The sequence below is a fragment of the Bactrocera oleae genome, chromosome 4 (genome assembly GCF_042242935.1).
Source record: "Bactrocera oleae isolate idBacOlea1 chromosome 4, idBacOlea1, whole genome shotgun sequence".
In the NCBI taxonomy this organism is placed as follows: Eukaryota; Metazoa; Arthropoda; class Insecta; order Diptera; family Tephritidae; genus Bactrocera; species Bactrocera oleae.
This window is the reverse complement of record NC_091538.1, coordinates 69,703,426-69,718,426: the sequence shown is the minus strand read 5'-3', so window position 1 is coordinate 69,718,426 and position 15,001 is coordinate 69,703,426. Positions and strand designations below refer to the sequence as shown.

The 15,001-nt window shown below is 35.8% G+C and overlaps 1 protein-coding gene across 4 annotated transcripts in view; it reads right to left on the bottom strand.

Annotated features, from left to right (window-relative positions):
- Nucleotides 1-14,516, bottom strand: part of grh (grainy head) — a 207,590-nt gene extending 193,074 nt beyond the window's left edge. Inside the window, exons 1-2 of one of the 4 annotated variants that reach the window (XM_070108292.1) lie at nt 13,626-14,516; nt 8,118-8,921 (exon numbers count right to left, since the gene is read on the bottom strand). The gene's annotated coding sequence lies outside the window, so the exon portion shown is untranslated. The remainder of the gene's footprint in view (nt 1-8,117; nt 8,922-13,625) is intronic. The other 3 variants (XM_070108288.1, XM_070108289.1, XM_070108290.1) reach the window with 3 other exon arrangements.
- Nucleotides 14,517-15,001: the final 485 nt, after the last annotated feature.

Genomic DNA, 15,001 nt, shown 5'->3' with positions numbered 1-15,001 from the left:
ACTCAGCTGGAAGAACATCGGCACATACTCGTGCAAGTATATCGACCTTAGTCGAAGCAATGTAAACTGGCTTCCGCCTTCCGTTTGAATTTTCTGCTTTGTTACTTCTTAAAAATTATTACAATACTTCAACAAAAACTATTTAATATCATTTTTTATATATGTTATGAGTTCTTATTTAATTTTATTTTTTTGATTCTTCACTTATTGTAAATTATTTTCAAATTTATTGCTACTTTTGAGCTAAACTTAAGGATCCGTCAAATATCAATGCCCGCGTCGCCTATCCACACGCCAACACACCCATACACGAGCAAAGAATTTCAACGAACACTTCAATTGTTTTTTTTTTCACTTTATCTATACAACAAATTTCCCAATTTAACAGTGACCCCCATTACAATGTCATGAAAAATGTGCTGAGCTACACGAAAAAATCATTAACAGCAGACAGAAATGACAAAACAAAAGACTCAAAACACAAACCCCCGTGCAATGTGTGCTGCAGCTTAATTCAGTATAACAAATGGAATAAACAAAACTACACCACAACAACAACAAGCTGCGAAAGCGCAAAACTTATTAGCGTTCTCCACAATATTTTCTAAGCTAAGCACATTTTTTATGATTTTAATTACAGAATGTAAGAGTAAATTTGTGTTGTTGTTGCGCCACACAGGCGTACTTACGGCGGCAACAACAAAAACGACCGCAATAACAGCAATACTTGCAGGCAAATGAAAATCATCAAATAACTTAAGCGATTGGCAAAAGGAGTAAAACAACAATAAAAAAAAATACAGTTAAACTATCGAGTGAGCGCTAGAAGCATGCAAACGTGTACCGGCCGCACCCGCCGCGCGGCGCGCACCACCGCTTTGCTCGAATGTGTGCGCGCGCCTTGCTGCCTGCTGGGGCGTTCGTTCGCCCGTCTGGCTGTCTGACCTTTGCGCGGAGAAAACTCGCATAGTTGGCTTTTGCATTGCGCAGAGAAAAAACCCAGCGAATGCATTGCGTTGGCGTTGCCACGGCAGCCAGTCCCATACACGCCAACAAGCGAGCGTTTCACGTTGAATTCCAAACGAAAAAAAAAATCAAAATAAAATAAATGGCAAAATGACAGCGCATAACATATAGTAAATGCAATAGACACAAAAACAACAACAATAGCGAAAACGTTTTGCAACTACGTTCGCACAGTCTCCATGCAATAGAAACAACAACAATATCAAATGCGCACACCAATCTAACAGCGCAATTCGACTGCCTGCCCCGTTCACCTCACCAACGAACAGACGACATGAATTATTAAGATGCAGCTATGCGCTTACGCTTGCTTACAGCGCACAGCAGACCCCCATGGACCAGGCGGCTGAACAATTGCCGCAAACAGACTGTATTCAAGCGCGCGCGCACACACACAGAGTAAAGCAAGTATGTGTGCGTTGCCCTGGTAGGTGCGCTTTGTGTGAATGCATCGTTCGAAACTTTTTCTTACAACAACGAGACGCCGCCTCCGCCGTCGAGGTCGCCACAATGCTGGCAATCAATCGATAGCCGCCATGCTGGAATTTCTATGAATTTTTTTCTTTAAATTTCTTTGTTTCTAATCCCCAAGCCACAGATGCTATGCGCTGCGCTTTGAAGTTTTGCAGCAAACAGCTTGAAGGCTGTTTAGAAGTAACTAGAGACTAGAGAACGCGCTATGCTTTTGAGATTTAAAAAAGTTGTAAAGTATAATTCTAAGATAATTTAGAACACGATTGTTGCATTTTATGCGAATGCGGAAAGCAAAAGTAAAAGCAACTTTGAGTAATATTTGAAGTTTCTCAGGAGAAATTTTTAATTCGCTAAAATGACGTCATTAGAATTACGAACAATTCGATTCACTTTGGATCTAAAGCTCTATCGGCTAGGTGGCTGTAGACCTCCGCAGTTTTTTTTTTTGAGCACCGAACACCACAGGGTATTCGAAGGTTGCAACGCAAGATGAGATATGAAAAATGCCGAAGAAGTCCGACAAGTACAAGAGACAATTTTAAATTTCTAATAGAGTTGCCAAAGATTTTTTATGGAATAAAAATTAGTTTTACAATATCAAACATATTTATTTAATAGAGTTGTTGTTTCCGAAAAGCTCAAATAAAATCAGTTGAACTGAGTTGGCAAGTATTTAATTTTAAATAAAAATGGTTGAAAATTTAGAAAACTCTCAAATATGTCGCTAAAGATTCAAAGTATAATTTAAGAAAATATATTCATCTTTTAAAATAAGGTTGTCATGACATATAAATTACAAATAAATAACTTTAAATGTATAAAAGCTAGGATAGAAATATTGCGATATATGTAAATAGTTATAACTCTAACTATGGAGATGATATAAGCTAAAAATATAAAATTTTAATCCCTATAAAAATGTTTATTGTAGTTGCCACCTTTTTTAGTTTTTGAGTGCTTTACTTTAGCATGCTACTTATTTATTTTATTATTATTATTTTACTATGTGCCAAAAATTGCGTCTCAAAACTTCGGAAAACCGCATTTTAAGTTCGATTTGATACATTTTTGGCAACATAGAATATTCGCTGTCAGCTATGATATCGCAACCACTGTCAAAAAACTTTGAAGAAATAGTTTCGTTAGCAACGGTAAAGAACCGAAACCCATATAAAGACAACAGACAACGACAAAAAGGACAGCGCCAGAGCCGAAAAGTCGCGTATCGGGGTGTGTACAAAGTCATAAGAGAACCAACATATAACATGGAGTTGAAAAAGTATTTTCGTGTTTATCTGTTTTCGGCAAAGAGCAAAAAATTTGCAAGCACCTAACGACAATAAAGCAAACATTTCAACAGTAACAACAACAAAAATGCCACAAGACCTGGTAAAAGCCAAAGATATCTATGTTCGTGTGTATGTATTTAGATGTGTAGACAAGACTTTTGGTATATATGAGACGCGAGCACAGCATCAACCAAAACAACAAGCAGCCAACAAAGTTTTGTGACCAAAGCGATTAACGAAAAAGAGCAAAAACGACAATGATGTTAAAAGGAAAGAGAATACAATAACGATTTTTAAGCCACCTTTTCAGTTAACTTAAAGTACAAGCACAACAACAGCAGCAAGAGCGGGCGAAGTGGTGATAATGGTGATGGTGCTGGAGCTGGTGCGATGCTGAAGCTGGCAGTGGTGGCGGTGGTGGTGGCGGAGTAGGCAATAAGAAATAACATTGCCATGTCTTGCTGATGGCAGTGCATAAAACATAAAATACAAACAACAACAAGCACAAGAAGAAGCATGCAGACATACACGCACACATGTTTGAGTAAATAACCCAACGAATATAGCAAGCAAAGAAATACAAAATAAAATGAAATATACAAAATAAAAGAACAATTCGATGCTGAGCAACTCACAACCGATGCCAAGAAGTGGAAAATGTAGCGAGTTCAATTTGAAATATATAAAAGATTGAGATGAAGAAAATCAGAAAGACATAGACTTATAGTCATAGTAGAGCCACGAAAAGGTAATAAACAAAAACGAAGGCAAGAGCACCACAAAAGAGATGAAGGCGAAGCTAAAGAAGAAGGAAAAACGGTCAGATACAGTAAAAAACATAGACACAATAACAATAATGTGATATAGACAAGCGATTCGAATAACAATAATGAAAAGAAGTGAACGAGTAAAAGCAAAAAATATCAACGAACAAACAAACGAAAGACTTAAGTCACAAGCGCTGGTATAAATTACAACGAACGAGCGCAGCGCCTACAGGTACATCGAGCAAGCAGCAACTACACGCGCAACTAGTGGACATGGAATGGGAAGAGAGAGAGAGATCACGCATTAACTTCAGAGAGTCGTCGAGAGATTTCCCAACACAGCTTACAGGTACACACAGCATAGCATCCACAAGCGACAAAACGGCCGACAGTGTACCAACAAGCCAAGTAACGAGTAAACACGTCGAAAGGCCAACCAGCTGAGTTCGGTTGCCATAAATATTTGTCGCTTTATGGCCAAAACAACGCTGCAGCACGATTCCCAGCAGGTAATGCCAAGAGAAAGGTCCAAAGAGAGAGAAAGAGAGAGAGCGCACAAATTTTTACTAAAGCAAATAGAGAGAAAGTCAGCGCATGCGATGACGTAGCACAAATATGATATGCGATCGCCTGCTGATGTAGCATGCAGCCAGCCAAAGCAACCGAATATCTGTGGCAACACTGAGTGGCACGCAATGCTGCCACAAATACAAAGATCGACACACCACTGCCATCATATAAGTTTATAGACTGACTCAAGGCGATTTTTCTGCAGAATAAATACTAACCACTAACTATGCCACCACAACCATAGCACTGTCACAGCGATCTCGCCAGCAGTGGCTGCATACATAGCTGTGCAAACTTTGACTTGGCATGCGGACGTCGTGCGCTCCACGCGTATGTAGCGAGTGCGCATTGCCACTTACATACACCGCAACGAAAGGGGTCGACCTAAGCAACGATCGCGCGGCGCAGACAATCAGCCATGCAACCAATCTACATTTGGACTCTTGCCGTATGACCGAGAGTCTGCGCATGCGCCACAAGACAGTTTCCTTCAGCTTTCTTTGGATAGAGTTAGAGGAAAAGTGCAGTAGATAAATGGCACGGCAGGAGAGTGTAGGGGCAGCTTTGGTACTTGATGTAATGGTTTTCGTAAAATTGAAGCTGCAGCCAGTTTGCTACATGCGAGTGTTATTTGCAGGCGCGTGGGCATCATGCATAAATAGCAATTGCTGGCTAACACAAATGTTTGCAGAGAAATCCGAAGCTTTGAAAGAGGAGGAATGTACGGTTTTAATTTATACTACTTTTCTTTTATTTCCAATTCACGTTTGATTAGCTGTCTTTATTTATATTGTGAAATAAACATATTCCACTGGAATTGAAATCTAGTAGCTTTAGACCCAAGCATGTCAGTTTCTATGTTCGCTGAGTTCGGTTCAGTGTTAAGTACGTTTTGGATAGATATTATTAAAGCTGTTCAAAACATGCGGAAGACAGCATTCGCCTATATTAATATAATACGGTCTCTATTCTGTTACAACTTTTCCTACTCTGAATATTTCCCTTGCACTCCTTTCCAAGTATATATTCCTATATTGTAACTTTAGTGGTATCTTGAAGAATTATATGACAATTGTTTCTAAAAATCTACCTTTTCACCTTTTCAGTTAACTTAAACTACAAGCACAACAACAGCAGCAAGAGCAGGCAAAGTGGTGATAATGGTAATGGTGCTGGTGCTGGAGCTGGTGCGATGCTAATGCTGGCAGTGGTGGCGGTGGTCAAGTTTTCTCCTACTTATTGTAATGTGTGCAGAATTCTCGTCTTGTTTTCGGTATGGAAATTAATGCCGCTTGACAAAAAGGTTTTCTACAATTCTGAATTCCTAAAATCAATGAATGGATTTCTGGAATAATCCCTTTTACTACTACAAATCCACGACAATTAGGAAGGAGCGCTCGGCTGCTACTCTCACTCGCTCTCAAAATGTATAACAGTAGAACTGATATAATTTCGGCTCTCTGAAAGTAACGGATGCTTACAAGTGAAGACGATAAAAAATATTATAATAATTATTTATTAACACCAAATGATTAGATTGAAGAAGAGAAGTTTAAATAAATTAAAGGCTAAATAATGCGCTGATTCAATTTAGTAAACCAAATTGAGATTTATAAATTAACGATTGCATAAAAATCGCCACACCAAACTAGTTAGTTGGGTATTCAAATTAGCCAACGAAAAGAAGTAAACAATTTTTGATTTCAATTTCGAAAATTGTACCGCTGATTATGACACAAATTAAAATAAGTAAAAATAAACGAAGCGAAAAGCGATAAAAGTATGCAAAACAAGTGAACAGTAAAGCCAAAAATGGAAAAAATACACAAAACAATGACAACACACAGAGCACATGATAAACTGGCTCAGAGCAGACTGAAATGTTTGGATTACCACGTCGGCTACTTAGTACAAGTAGATGGATGGAGTGCGACTTGGGCTTGGCAAGAGAGGGGCGCGCCGAAAGAAATGCACCAATCAAGAAACAAGTGGACCCGGCTCAAACTGCCAGAGAATGTTTATCACAGCGACCGGCTTAAGCTGCCGGACCATTGCGCTCTGCAGGGCGAGGAGCAGGGTAGGCACAGCCAGTAACGCAACTGGTCACCAGCACAGCTACAACAACGCGTACAGATAAAAGTCACAAGGCGGTGGCTTGATAAGAAACCAGTAATATCAGCGGCATGGCACTTACCGAGTTCATAAGGCTCTGATGTTTTGCGTTGGAGCGGTGAGTGGAGAGCGTGGAGCATACGTTGGTAAACAAGCATGTAACGTGTGCCGAACACGCATGCAAAAGTTGTTGCCGCTGATTACAGCGCACTATTGTGGTTGGCTTTGTTGTTGTTGGTGAAGATGTTTGTTATTATTTCTTGACGTTGTTGCACTGCCGCGTTTTTGTTTTGTTTTGATTTGCTTTGCTTCGCTTGCGGATTTGTTATGTGAATGACAGTTTTCGCGATTAATCGGTGGCACTGACTTGCGTCTTGACGTTGCAATGATGGTGTTGTATGTGTGTGTTGCAAGGACAACAATCAGCGCGGTGCATTGAAGTGTAATGTTGAGCGATGGCAATGTTGTGCCGTAATGGCGCCTAAAGGATTAAGTGAAGCAGCAATGCATGCGAGAATGAACTGTGCGAACAGAGATCTCCTAGCTGGACTGCTCTGAAGCATATGAACGGTAAACAAATTTCATTGTAAGAAATATATTTTTTATTGCAAGAAAATTTCGTCATACATCATCACAGTGCAGACTGAACAATTTTTTTTTTTCGAAATTGCTCATTGTAATACTCGGTTAATTTAGAAGGTTGCCACAAGTTCGAAAATTTAAAGTAATAAATACAAAAGTAAAGAGTTATTACAGTACTATTATAGTATCCAACTAAAGAGGTTTAAAAAGCTATCAAAATTTTATTTGAAATAATTTGATCAGAAAAATGCTATGAATATTATGCTAAAAGTATTTATATTTGAAATTAATTCCGAAATGTATTGCCATCGCAAAATTTGTTTATATAAATGAAATATCACAATATGAGCATCAAGTTAAAAAAATATTTAGGTCAGAAATATGTTTCAGAAGGTTACCATCCAGGGATCAAAGGCATGAAAAGACGTCATAGCCGAAAAAATTTTACATCGACTATCTTCCTCGATTTTCTATCGCTTCTTCAAAATAAAACAGACTTTTCCACTTTTTATAAAATTGAATATTTATGACATACCTAGCAAGTTTCACTTGCATTGCGCATATATAGTTCAACCTATATTCTCACTTTTTTAAGAATATTTTGCGAATTTTTTAACTTCTAGGTTTTATTGGAAGCATCAGGAGTGAATTTTTTTGTCGTCCCGTATTAAAATATTATGTGATCAGCATGACGACCTAAGTCGATTTAGCTATGTCCATCTATCTCTTCATCTGTATATACGCAAATTAGTCTCTCACTTTTGAGATATCGATATGAAAATGTGCATATGTATTCTTCTCCTCAAAAAGCTGCGTATTTGTAGGAACCACTTATATCGGACCACTATAGGATATAGCTCCTATACAAACTGACCGATCAAAATCAAATATGGTAAGCTGTTTTAATTAACAAGATATCTTCACGAAATTCCAGGATAATATTATAATCTCTAAATCTGCCCGCCATAGCATATAGCTATTTATAGCGTCGGCTAAATTAACTTTTTACCTCGTTTAAAAATATTTCATGGAGTTTTTTAACTTCCCGGTTTTACTAGATGTGTGAGACGAGGAATGAATTTTTTCTGTCGGCCCGTCCTAAAGTATTTTTGGATCTTTTGTACAAGACGATACTGGTTTTTCTTAAATTAATATCAATACAAATTTCTTCATTTCTCAGATTGTTTTAACTGTAAACTTTTCTATTTTTTTTTATTTTTTGATTTTTTTTAATCAGTATATATATATGTACCATATACACTTACTCGCTGAAAATCTCTTTTTTCGCTTTACTTACATAATACGCCTTTGATTGAAGTTAGCTTGTTGAAGTTGTTGTTGTAGGCTTTAATATGGTTGACATCGACTTTGTTGATTTTACTGCTGCTTGTTGTAGTTGTGGCTGCAACTGCTGTATGGTTTGGTTATTGTTGCATTGTTGTTGTTATCGCTTTTTGTCAGCAGCTGGCAAGGCAAGCTGGCCAATAATTACATTTCTTCGCGTCTATTTGGCACTCAAGTGGCTGGCTATTTCAGCATTTCGGTTCACTAATAAACGTCTATGGAGACCGCTGTTGCTGTGTTGCTGTTTGTCGGATTGCCTGGTTGTCTAGTTGTCTGGTTGGCTGCCGGTTTATGTGACAGTTTCAGGATTATATTGACTCATAACAAAAACATAAGGAAATCATAATTTTTGCAAAGCACTACCACTTCATTTGATTGCATGTCTATGCTATGCGTGCATGTGTATATGTGTTTGTGTTTGGGAATTTGATTTATTTTTTTATTATATACTAAATAAATTGCTTTTTGTGTATGTATTGGTGTGAGTATTGGCACATAAATTCACTGATTTAATTTCTTTTCATTTCCGGTTAATTTAATAATTTCAATTTTTTCGCTGCGACTGCAACAAACCGTTGTTGTTTTTGTAAATTTCTTTTATTTTTGGTCACTTTTCGCACACTTGTCTAACACTTTCCGTATGTTTTTTCAATATTTGCAATCGTTTGCTGTGCCACCACTTTGAGTTGTGGAAATTTTATGAATTTTTTAAATTCGTTTTTATTGTTGTTATGCGCGCTGCTGCATTGAAATTGCACTGTAATAAATAAAAAACAGTTTTTTTTTATTTCAATTTTACAGCTTTACAGCGCTTATGTGTATGTGTGCATAAGCGTGTATGTGTATGCTTCTTTCTTTGAGCTGACAGGAGCGCTGCGACGTTAAGGCCAAATTTATTGCATCGAAATTGAAGTAATTTAGTCGTTAAAAAATTAATAACATGTTTATATTAAACTGCGAAATTTATTTTGCCTTATAATTCTTCATAGACACGGTAAACCCCCCTACAAATAGTTAAGTGCTCATACCCATAACCAACTCCATGCAGAGCTACGCCACCCCTCAACGCCACAGCACACGCAATTCATTGCACTGCGGAATTTTCGTTACCTTTGTGCGCACAGCTTGCTGACAGCATAAGCACGCAGGCGCTTGCACACTAGCAATCAACAAGCGACGGCTATGGCCGTGCGACGCACACAGATGCAAGGGTCTGAAACCAATTGCTTTGGTTTAGTAGTGTGTTACACAACACTACAACAACTGCAAGCAAGTAAAAGTCAACAACAAGCTACACTTCAATCGACGCTTAAATCTTTTGACTCTTTTATTTTGGATTTTATTGTTACCACAATTTTATGCGCGTGTTGTTTTTAATGTTGTTGTAGCTATGTGGTAAGTGTTTGTTATTATGCTTTTTTGCTTCACTTCGTTTTTATATTATTACAATTAATTTTATTATATTTCTCATTTGATTACATTCCGTGTGCTTTTCACTTTAATGATTATTTACTTCGCTTTGAATTTTTACATTCTCACATTTCTGTAAGCCGTTTGCATTGCTTTTTACTACATTTTTTTTGTAAAGGTGAAGCTACTCATACCCAAATGGGGAGATATTTAAAGAGTTCAACGGTGACTTGAACTTTTTCCAACCCTCAAAATATATAAACAACAAAACAAACACGAAATCAAGCAAAAAAAAACATAAGCGAATGGCTAAAATCACCTTAACAATGATTGGTTTGGTGGCAATGACGCTGTGACGCGGACAATGAAGGGCAAAATGATGATGAGAAAAAAACCTGTTGCATTACAAAAGAAATGTGGAAGATGAGGGTGATAAGTGTGAGCAATGAAATGAAATGTGGAAGAAGTACTTAAATATTTAAATACTTACACATTTATATATATATTATATATTGTATTATATATATATATACTTATGTAGGCACTTCAGAGGCCAAAGTCGTTGAAGTGAAAACATTTAGAACGGAGTTTTAAAGCCATAGAAAGTTCGGTTTTACAGAATATAAAATACTGTAATCTAAAGTAATACAATTAGTTGTAATGTAATAACTGCACAAATATAGGCAATTTCGAGCCAAATACTTGAATTAATCGAGAAAGTGCAAAAAATGTTTGGTAATCGAAAATAATGCTAAGTACTTGTATTGTAATGTAATCAATTTTAAAAAAGACTATTTCGAGCGACATATTTAAATATAGAAATATTAAAAAAAATTAAATTCGTTTCGGTAATCAAAAGTAATGTTAAGTACTGAAATCATAGCATTTTTAAAATTGTTAGGCAATTTCATGCCAAATTATTGAATCAATCAAGAAAAATTAAAATTCGTTTTTGGAATCAAAGGTAATGCTAAGTAATGTAGTGCAATCAAAGCATTAATAAAATTGTTAGGCAATTTCGAGTCATATATTTGAAATAATCAAGTAAAATTAAATTATCCTTTAGTAATGAAAAGTAATGCTCAGTAATGCAATGTATTCCAAATCTTTTTAAAATTGTTTACACTTTTTGGAGTCAAATATTTGAGTTTAACAAGAAACATGGAATTTCATTTTTGTAATCAAAAGTAATACTAAGTAATGTTATGTAAATATACTAATGTAAAAGCAGTATTAGTGGTATTTAAGACACAATAACTAATTAAATACTTAAAGTATCAATAGCACTACAATGCTATATTTTTAAATGTTTATATAATATAAAGAAACGTACCCTAGCGTACGATCAGACATATATTATTCAACTTCAAGCGTGTAAAAAAGTATGAGTTTTTAATTTAACCCATTATTAGGGGTATTTTTTATTTTCCTTTTTTTAAATAGTCAAATTCTAAATAGCCACTTTCTACAGTACAGACGACTTCCGTTTTCTGTCATGAAAATTCGAGTAATTTGAAATTAGTTCGCATGACGTTTACCCACATACTATCTACATCATATATTCTTCTTGTAGACCAAAATCAGTACAATCTAAATACTAAATACAAATATATGCGTTAGTCGTATTCCCATCATTGTTTATTTGATGTTGATTTTGTTTGGTTTCTTGTGCGGCTGATTTTTGCTGTTTCTTCATTCTCTTTTAGTGGTTTTTCTGGTTACTAAGTGATGAACTACTCGACTATGTTAGCTCATCGGACTTGGCGTTTGTTGTTGTTTTACTTGTTTTCGTTATTATTAATTTTGTTATTGTCATATCAGCTGTTTCCATCTCATAAAATGCGCCAAAAATGCTGGTTTTGTGGGATTTCCGCGCTAGTTTTTAAACTTAAGTAATTTTTGTATTTTATGACATAAGTGTAATACTATTTTAAATATATTTTTTTAAAAAAATTTTCGATATAATTTTTTAATTTAATTTGTGATTTTAGTTACAAATATTTATATCTAAATAAATATATATGGGGATTTTAACTTTCGAACTATTCTCTAAAAATTTAAGAGTAATTTTTTAGTAAGATGAGATAATCATTAAAAAATGAGTAAAATGAACGAATTATTATATTACCGATCAACTGTCGTACTGACAAATCGGCGATATTTACTTTCTTATGTTTTCTTACATATTGTAAGTTCGGACCATCATAGAATATCGATAAAATTTGCTTTCACTTTTTTATGTAGAATGAATAAGTCTCATTGAAGTAAACAACTTTAAGTGGTGATAAAAATGTGCTCTTATTGCCGCTAACAAAACTTGTTTGTCGGATTAGTAGATTTCAGTTTATATGTTTGCCCCACAGATATTATATGATATACACTTCTTGCAAGGCGTGACTTATTATTGAGTCGTTGACAAAGCTTAAAGAATCCATGAGTAATATTTTGTTTTCTATTTAGCTGACCATGACGCATTTCAAAATATACTTCTGAAATCTAAGAAATTTCTATTGTGTTATATGAAAATATTAAAGAAAGAAGTCTGTGCTATTATTTGACTCACAACATATATTCAGATGTTTTTTTTTATCGACAAACTTAGGTTGAATACATAGTGTAGTGGAAAAAAATCTATTTATATGAAAGGATTGAAATTATGCTTTCCATTCCCTAAATTTTTGCTTTTAGCTACTTTTTTCCAAGTCTACTGTGTAGAACACTCTTCTAGAAACCATTGAACGAAGTTAAAAGTCACATTAAAGCCTTTTATCGTACGTATTCTCTCAAAATAGAGCATTACAAGCCGAATCTGAATAAGAGTCATAGCAAACTTTCGGAGTTGTATGGTGATTCCTTAAGTACTATTCATTCCAAACTAACTCTCTTTTCGCTTTTCTTATTATGTCACAAAGATTGTATCACCACGAACATCGACGAACCAATAAAATATATATAGGTATAAATGATGAGCGTGACGAACTGAGTCAATTTAGACATTTCCGTCCATCTATATATACACGAACTAGTCTCTCAGTTTTTGAGATATAGATCTGAAATTTTGCACATATCCTTTTCTTTCCAAAAAGCTGTTTGTTTGTCGAAATCGGATATCGGACCACTGTGTCTACGTATAGAAAACTTTTTATTTGACGTGATCATTATCTAAGACAACAACATAATCTCCGAAGTAATTGTTCAAATTGGACCACTATAGTTATAGCTATACTATATAGTATATATATATTTCAAAGTGGTCTCTCAACAACATATAACCTACGCTTACTGCTAACTTCAATTCTTTTCGCCAGTAGCAACACATTTCAATTACTTTTAAGAGACATGCTGAACTCATATCACTAATAATACGAAAATATATTAGTATACTATCATATCATTACAATAATAATTTTAATAAAATAGCTTATTATTATAAATGTTTTTCTTCTTTCTAGACATAAAAGTATAAGCAATATAATTCTGACATAATTAGTCAACTACAAACATAAAAAGTTAAAATTTTTAAATTGTTTCAATTTAGTTAAAAAGTAAACAAGTGAATGCTAATGTGAAAAATTTCGCGCCAAGAATGTCATATTGAGAACAGGTATGATAAAGTGAAGAGGAAAGAAGGTAAGCATTATTACAATTTTTTTTGTAATTCGCAAGGCTTTTGGCTAAGCAAATTTTTATTTATAGAAGCGCACTAGAATATGAGTTGGTCGCTTGACCAGAAGCTCATAATAATTTCACCAATTTCTTTGCACAAATTTTTTTTTTTTTTTTTTTTGCAAATATTATTAATATTGATTTTACTTTTACCCAGAGCATTTCTCCCGCTGGTGTTGACTTTTTATTCTGTTTTCATTTCCAATTTATTGTTTGTGATCTGACTAAGAAAAAAGCGCGTCTTTGCTAATTAACACTTTTTGAATACAGCGCTCCCGCACCTATACACACATATAGACGCATACACAGGCAGGCGCGTTTAATCAACTCCAATGGGTTTTATGTTACAAACACTAGTGCGCATATATACACGCTTTATACGTACACGTAGCTATGTAGCTATGTTTTACTGCATATGTGTGTGTATTTGTGTATACTGGTTGGCAATAACAACTCACATCACTGCACCAACACAATGACACGGGAATGGGAAGAGACGAGAAGCGCGCGCCGCGCGTCTTTTACACAAAACACTGTTGGCATTCTGTTGTTGGCGAATTTGCACTGCGGCACAACAATAACAAAAACAACATTGGCGTTAAACGCGTTGTACACGGATACATTACAGTGTATATATTATTCTTTTCTTTTTTTTTTAATTTGTTATTTTATATTTTACACTCGAATGTGTGGCAGCCACGCGCGCCTTCTGCAATCGCCAACAAAACGTTTGCTTTAATTTTAATAAAATGTTTGTAAATATTTATGAAAAATCACAAACTCCAAATGATTGCACACAATTGGAAACAGACACAATTCAATACTTTTAAAGCACAACAAAAATTTTCCAATTTTTTCAATATTTCACATAAATCAACACAAATAATTTATTCTCGTTTTTCGCCTCTGCTTTGCGTTTGTTGTAATTCCTAAATATTTGCAGCTAAATCACTGGCTCACTGCCGCAATGTTGCGTGGCATATTTCATGTGGAAATATTTGATTTCTTGTATATTTTATTTGAGGAAAAATTCTTGTGAATTTGTTTCCTTGGTCGAAAACAAAAAATATCACGTCTCGAACTCGACTATTATTTTGTGTGCTGTGATGTGGAGTGTGTTGGAGTGGAGTGGTGCGGTTGGTGCCCAAAAGGTGTACAAACCACATAAACGAGCGAATGAGGCAACAAACGAGTGAACGAGCGAATCTACAAAGCGGACACTAAGGCAGTCAGTCAGCCAACCAGCGAATTAGCCACCGAAAATCAACGATATAGCGTGAGCGCACAGTCCACACAGTTGCAGACTCTATAGCGTGTAATCTCAGCTCACACGTGTGCCTCTCATGCTAGTCGATGAAAAACCAATACCTATGAGTTAGTTGCGAGCACCGACTACCTACGTCGCGCTGTTACCTGTATACCCGCCGACGCCTACAAGTGCAGTGATCGCGTTCGGAAAGCGGAGAGCGTGTGCGAGAGCACGCACACACACATACTCACTGTGCGCTCTGAAGCACCTGTAGCCCAAGTGTATGCGCCGTGTGTGCGTGAGAGCGGGCTTTGTGGAAAGTGTTTGAAAAGGTAATTTGCTTTTTATGGTTTCATCTCTGTAACCCATACAAGCGCACAGTAGACACACATACACAAGCAAGCGCGCATCAGCGCTACCCTCCTGCTGTGTTGCTCATTTCGTTTATTAATGTATCTGTGTATAATAAAATCATCGATTGTTTTATTATGGTTGTGTGTGCGCAGGTACTT